The sequence below is a fragment of the Stegostoma tigrinum genome, unplaced genomic scaffold, assembly GCF_030684315.1.
Source record: "Stegostoma tigrinum isolate sSteTig4 unplaced genomic scaffold, sSteTig4.hap1 scaffold_118, whole genome shotgun sequence".
NCBI lineage: Eukaryota > Metazoa > Chordata > Chondrichthyes > Orectolobiformes > Stegostomatidae > Stegostoma > Stegostoma tigrinum.
The window spans coordinates 844083-850462 of NW_026728068.1; the positions used below are offsets into that span (position 1 = coordinate 844083).

The 6380-nt window shown below is 38.6% G+C and overlaps 1 long non-coding RNA gene across 1 annotated transcript; it reads left to right on the forward strand.

The window, feature by feature from the left end:
- Positions 1 to 518: 518 nt before the first annotated feature.
- On the forward strand, positions 519 to 6380 carry LOC132207652 (uncharacterized). Its single transcript, XR_009443666.1, has 4 exons — positions 519 to 572; positions 3035 to 3121; positions 3685 to 3717; positions 6332 to 6380. It is a non-coding gene; the product is annotated as an uncharacterized LOC132207652 (long non-coding RNA).

The following is a 6380-nucleotide window of genomic DNA, read 5'->3' on the forward strand; positions in this document are numbered from 1 at the left end:
TAACACAGTTTCCTGTGGATATGCTGTGATGGGGTGATATAAGCCAGAGGTTTGTGTGGGATGCTAAAATACAAAGACAACAATAACTTTAATCTCCCAAGAAAGCACTCTATAACACTTTGAAGTGCACACCTGTAGTTTATGTTCGTGTGCCTCAGACCATTTGATCATGGTTGTTTTTTGTAGGCAGCTTGGGAATGAAATCTCTCTTGCTGCAATGAGATTCACCAAAACGACTGCACTCAAGAGCTTTTGCGGCACAATGGCAGTATCCCCATCCCTGGGTTTCAACAATCAGGGTTCAAGTTCTACCTGCCCCAGAGATTGCCAAAACATTTCTGAACAATTAGGTTAAAATAACTATACTTATTGTAAAAATGCTTCACTGCCGTTCACTCTCTGTATTACTTGCTTATTTGTCAGATTCCGTATCAGCTGTTTGTTATCTTGACTCTATTCTGTCAAGAGTAATTTGTCTCATTCTCTTGACTAGGAGCAGTAAGATAACATTTGAAGACCTTTCAAACAATGAAGAAGATAACTTTATAGCAAGTAGAGAGCTGCTAATGGAGGTAAGGTGTTGCACTTGGCCCAGTGTGACTATATTCATGGCGTGATCAATAGTTTCTAGTAAAATATCTGCAATGAACTCAGTTGGTGACTGAATGCGTACAGATTCTGTCAATCAATACTGCAACAGGAATATATGTATTGCAGTCCAGGTGGTCTGGCTTGGCTCAAGTCTTCCAAGATTGTTTTGCCATGATTCTTATAATTGCTGATGATATTGCAGTTAACATTTTAATCAACATCTAATGTGGTTATGCTGCAGTGATGCAGCCTTCATAGATTATCTTTCTCAGTGTTCATTATCTTGGAAATTTGAACTGAAGCAATGTCTAAAGTGTGATATGTGCCAATTTCTTTTTCTTTTGCTTTGTACACTTCAAGGGCCTTGTAATTAATAAAAGCCAAGGCAAAACATTAAGAGATTTAACTGGTTCTCATAAGTGTTTTTACTCAATTACCATGTCTTCCTTTTATTGTTCTCCGCAGTAAGGACTATTTGCTGCGTAGGAATGGAGAGATATTCATATCTCTTTGTTTGTTCAGTATTTCAGACATCGACTATCTAGTTTCAACTAGCGTGGACAAAAATTGACAAGTTTCTAGCCATTCCTCCTCACTCCTTTTATCATGCTCTTTGTCCACTCATTTTGCTCCTGAATTTGACAAAATAACAAAATAGTTGGTTAGATATAAATATTTTGGTGCCACTTTACCAAACTAGTTGTCCAGCTCAGAAAATAGTCAAAGTTTTCTTATTCTCTAAATCATTCTTAGATGGAATTGAAGCATTTTTAAGCTGGTATTTGAAGAGGGAGAAATGCAGTAATCATGCTAGCATGTTGTCAGTTTGACAGACACTCATGTTTCAAACTGCTCAATGTTCTAGTTGCCGTGAACGATCTTTTTACATTGCTTTCCAGATGTTTGCCCCAGAATTTCTACTGCCCTGCTGTCACACTTTGTTTATTGTGTGTTGTGATTGGTGCACTGTACAGAATTTCAACATATTTTTCTGATCTAGATTGAATCTAAAAGTAGGTTTGCTTTTATAATCAAAAATGTGTGCTCTGCATGATGATTGTTTTTGTGGTGCAAAATTCTATAAGTATACAGGGGAAAATGTGAGTTCATGATTGGACAGTTGTATAACTTCCATAAAGCTTTCTCCCAGATTATGCAGTGAATTACAGTGCATGGTTTGCTAATCTTTCAGCATCTTACACAAATGTGTTTTGGCAGTGGTGCAGGGCACCGTGGTAGTTCTTGCTGTGTGTACATTAATGCCCAAGACACAAAAGCTCCAAGTATGAACAGCAGGTTCACAGATGACACAAGAATTGGAGCGGTAGTAAGTAGCAAAATGCCTTAGTTTCCAGGCACACATTGTTCCAGCTGTGGCTCAACTAATGTTATTTACAGTTCCATCATTACCCCTTTGCTCTTATATTCAGGCAAGTATCCAATATTTTACCAACTTATCCAAAGGTCCTCCTGCCTTCAAGAATATGTTTATGCACACACCAAGGTCCTTCTGATCCTCTGTCATACAGACCCAAAACAATAACTTTCCTGCTCCTCTGATGCTGCCTGGCCTGCTGTGTTCATCCAGCTCCACACCTTATTATCTCATTGAACATATATTCTCCTGACTTATTAGACTCCCAAAATGCTTCACCTCACACTTTTCTGGATTGAATTCTATTTGCCTCTGTTCAAGCCTTCTAACCAGCCCATATGTGTAACCCGAGAGACTAAGGCTTTTTGCTGTTTACAACCGTCCAATTCTTGTGTCATCTGTGAACCGGCTGTTTATACTTGGAGCTTTCGTGTCTTCAACATTAATGTACGTTCAGTAAGAACTATTACTGTACCCTCTGGTATGCTGCTGGATGAAAGCATCAAGTTGCCGAAAAGCCCCTCAAAAATCGCATTTACTTCCTGCCACAAACCCAATATTGGTTCCAATTTGCCAATTCCGATAGATCTCCTAGGCTGTTAGGTTCTGAACCAACCCATCGTCTGAGACCATTAAATTATTTCTTTGGGTAAGAGAGGTGTCCTATGAAAAGACATTGAGAAGAATTATATTCTTTTGTTTAGAAAAAAATTACATTTAAACTTGTTGAGCAAAGTTTTGGAGATCTGGTGAGGTAAATTATTTTTATCTTCAAGCGAAATTGCACATTACGTAGAAAATTTCCAATCTCCAAATGATGAAGTTACTCAAATATTGAGTTTGGTTTACAGTTCACAGATCAGGGATCAAATGTTGAACTTGTCTGGCCTTTATAACTCCAACTTTGCATTCCACCGTATGACAGTCTAAAATTTTGAGTTCTAAGTTTTGATTCTAAATAGATTTAGTTGCATGATCAAGGGAATAAATAAGACATGGAGTCGTATGTTTGGGAACTATGACACTGAATTCACAATGGATTAAACAAATTCACCTCTCTTTTTCTAGGATATAGTTCAGGGAATTGTGCCGTACCTGGGAACTTTCTTAACAGAGTTTTCAGTGCTGGATTCAGCTTTCCCTAATTACTATTCAGTAAGTCTCTTTTACAAGATTTGGATTCCTTATTTGCAGATGACCACTATTGTTACAGTTTCATTGCAAACTGCTTGTAGATGAGAATCAAAGCAACAAAAAAAACGATTGAGTTTGATTAATCACCCTGATCAGATTAATTTGATGCTTTGCGCTGTGAATCAAACAATTTGTAAACAAAGGAACATTCAATTCACTTTGCAGTTAATTGAATATGGGTTTAGTTTTACAAAAAGTTGGATAAGTTGCAAATCATTTTTATTCTGTACAGCTAAATTTGGTACCTGGATGTCACTGCCTATTGAGACGTTGAGCAGCTGAGAATGCCACCAGCTTGGCACTGACCTACTTGACTGGAGCAAAGGGCTCTATGTAATGTCCAAAGTTGGACCTGGTGGTATGATAGATCATTTGTGATTGACCTTTGACGATATCCTAAAATGGAAGCAAGTTTACAGAGCTTGTACTTCACTTCTGATCTTTTAAATTTCAAGATCGTGTAGTACCATTTGATCTTTGTCCATATTGAATTAATTTTCTTTGTCCTTGTCTATCTCTTACAGAATGGCTGGATCAACTTTGACAAGAGACAAAAAGTTAGTACTGAAAATTGCATTGTGCAAAATGTTTGGAATTGTCTGAAAGGGGAAAAGCATGCTTTTCACTCATGTGCTGCTTTATTTGCTTGATGGGAGTGTAGGGGGATCTACAGCTGCATCCTAAATGTATATGGTCACTAATAAATCCAATAAAGAATTAAGGAGATGCTTTGTGGCTCAGAGCAGCCAGATTGCAGAAGCTGCTGCTACCAGGACTCGTTGAGAGGATGAGCACAGATGAGTTTGAGAGAAAGTTAGATGTCAGAAAGGACAAAAAGAGGCATATTAAGAGTTGAATCGAGGTGGGAGAGGTGTATAGATCAGCATCGAGCAGTTCAGCCAAATGGCTTGCTTTTGCGCTGCTAATGTGCTGCAATTTACCTTTGAGCAGTCACAGCCACGTACAGGATATGCCAGGCGTTATGTGAGTGAAGATGTTGTTCAATTAATCTCAATGTCATGGAAGCTATTTCATTATTGAAGACACTGGGTAAACAATCTCTCCATATTAGTATTTTACTTTAGATGAGAGACATCATTTCGTCATGGGATGTCAAAAAATTGAGGGATTGCAGCTGTTGGGGTTCTCACTGACTGGGCAGTATTTTTTACTTCATATTTCTGAATTTGGTCATACCAAATTCTCAAACATCCCTGTTGCCATGGTTACTGTTGAAGGTATCATCAAATCCCCACAGTGTGGAAACAGGCCATGCAGCCCAACAAGTTCACATGGCCACTCTGAAGCGCGTCCCACCCAGACCCATTCCCCACGTCTAACCCACAGAACGTAAATATCCCTGGGAACGACAGGCAATTTAGCATGGGCAACCCACCTAACCTGCACATCTTTGGACCTTGGGAAGAAACCAGAGCACCCAGAGGAAACCCACACAGATTGTATTTTCGTCTTGTACTGCAACATTCAGCAGGCAACCTGGGAATATTAATTTGAGAGGAATTTGACCTTATGACAAACAGAGCTGTAACTTGAGATCCCTATGAATAGAATAGGTTCCGATCAGAAGCAGCTGATGCTGAATTTGCCAAACTGGGCCATGTGATGTAAAATCAGCTGGGTGGCAAAATAGGCATCGAACGCTGTGTGACTCCAATTCACCAGCTCGGAATGTAATCTGTCAAATGGCCCGCCATTTGTCGTGGCTGATGTGGATGTAGTGAAGTGTTTCTTTTCACTGACCTGTTGAAAACTGGCTGGCACTTTACAACTTGGCAGTAACATGTTGTCAGAGTTTGACTTAGAGAGGCCTGCCCCTTTTTACATGTCAAATTGTGACAAGATTCAACCAAGAAGCCACTGTGGTTGAAAGAAAATAGTCCAGTAACTTCAAGCTGCTCATGGTCCATTCAATTTCGTGGTGGTGCAACTTTGAAAAATTAACTCAACATTTTCACCGTCTGTCTTGGTACCAGTTACTATAGATCAGCCACTTATTTTGTACTTGGCAGACTTCCTTTTGCATCGATGAATGACCTTTCATAACATTTCTTGTCTTCACCCGAAATCAGCGTATTGTTCTTGAGTGAATCATTTAAAAAAAAATCCATCTTTGAAGCACTGTTTTGGGAATTAGTGTCCTGAAACCATCCTGGATAATTTGTACAGAAATATCTCCTTCAAAAATCACGTTCGTGTCATTTATTTCCAAAGCAGAAATATTTTTGTGACATGATGTACTGTGCACTTTGAATAAAGTTATCGATGCTGTTCAAAATACCACGGACTAGGATTTAGCAGGAACAATTATAGCAGTTTAAACTTTCTTTAACAGCTCATTATTTATTTGTGTTCTTTCAGGAATATGAAATAATTTTGGGTATCAAATCCCTGCAGTTTGCTTGCTCATCATACACCCTTCGTTCAAACGAGAATTTTCTAGACTTGTTCTTTATGCAACAATACTTAAGTGAGGATAGCGAGTGCGTAACTGGTATTGTAGGAGTGTGCAGGTAAAACAGTTAAGGGTTTTGTGTGAAATCTTCTCTAGTTATAATTGCTGTTTAATGCTAGTGAGCTGCCAGTTTACTTACTGTCTTCCTTTTCCTTGGTTTCAAAGTTTTGACAATGAATTCTGACCTATGAGGATAAAGCCAGTTGCTCAATGAATCAATTCTGTCGTGTTGCATCAAATTTTTTTTCAATTCCATGTGTTCTGCAAAAAGACTAGGATGGTTATCGTCTTGGTAAAAAAAAAATACCCAAAGGAACTGCAGATGCTGGAAATCAGAAACACAAAGAGAAATTGCTGAAAAAAATTAAGCAGGTCTGGCAGCATCTGTGGAAAGAAAGCAGAGTTAACTTTCGGGTCTGGTGATACTTCTTCAGAATTCTTATTGTCTTGATCTGCTGTTCATAAAGCAGAAAAGATTGATGTGCCCACAGAAGAGATTTTGTTGCTCATTAGTCAAAGTAATGTTCAGTGTTCTCTTGCCTGAAAATGCGTGCCTTTTGCAAACAAAATTATCATTCATGCAGTTTCAATTCTCTGTAAATGATTCATTTTGCCAAAAATATTCAGAGTATTGAACAAAGGCACCTGATTCTTTTTAAATGAATCTTGTCTGAACATGTTTATCTGCTGTCCTGCAGCTCCTCTGAACTCGAGAAACCGCCAAAGCCCAAAAAGAGTGTGTTGAAG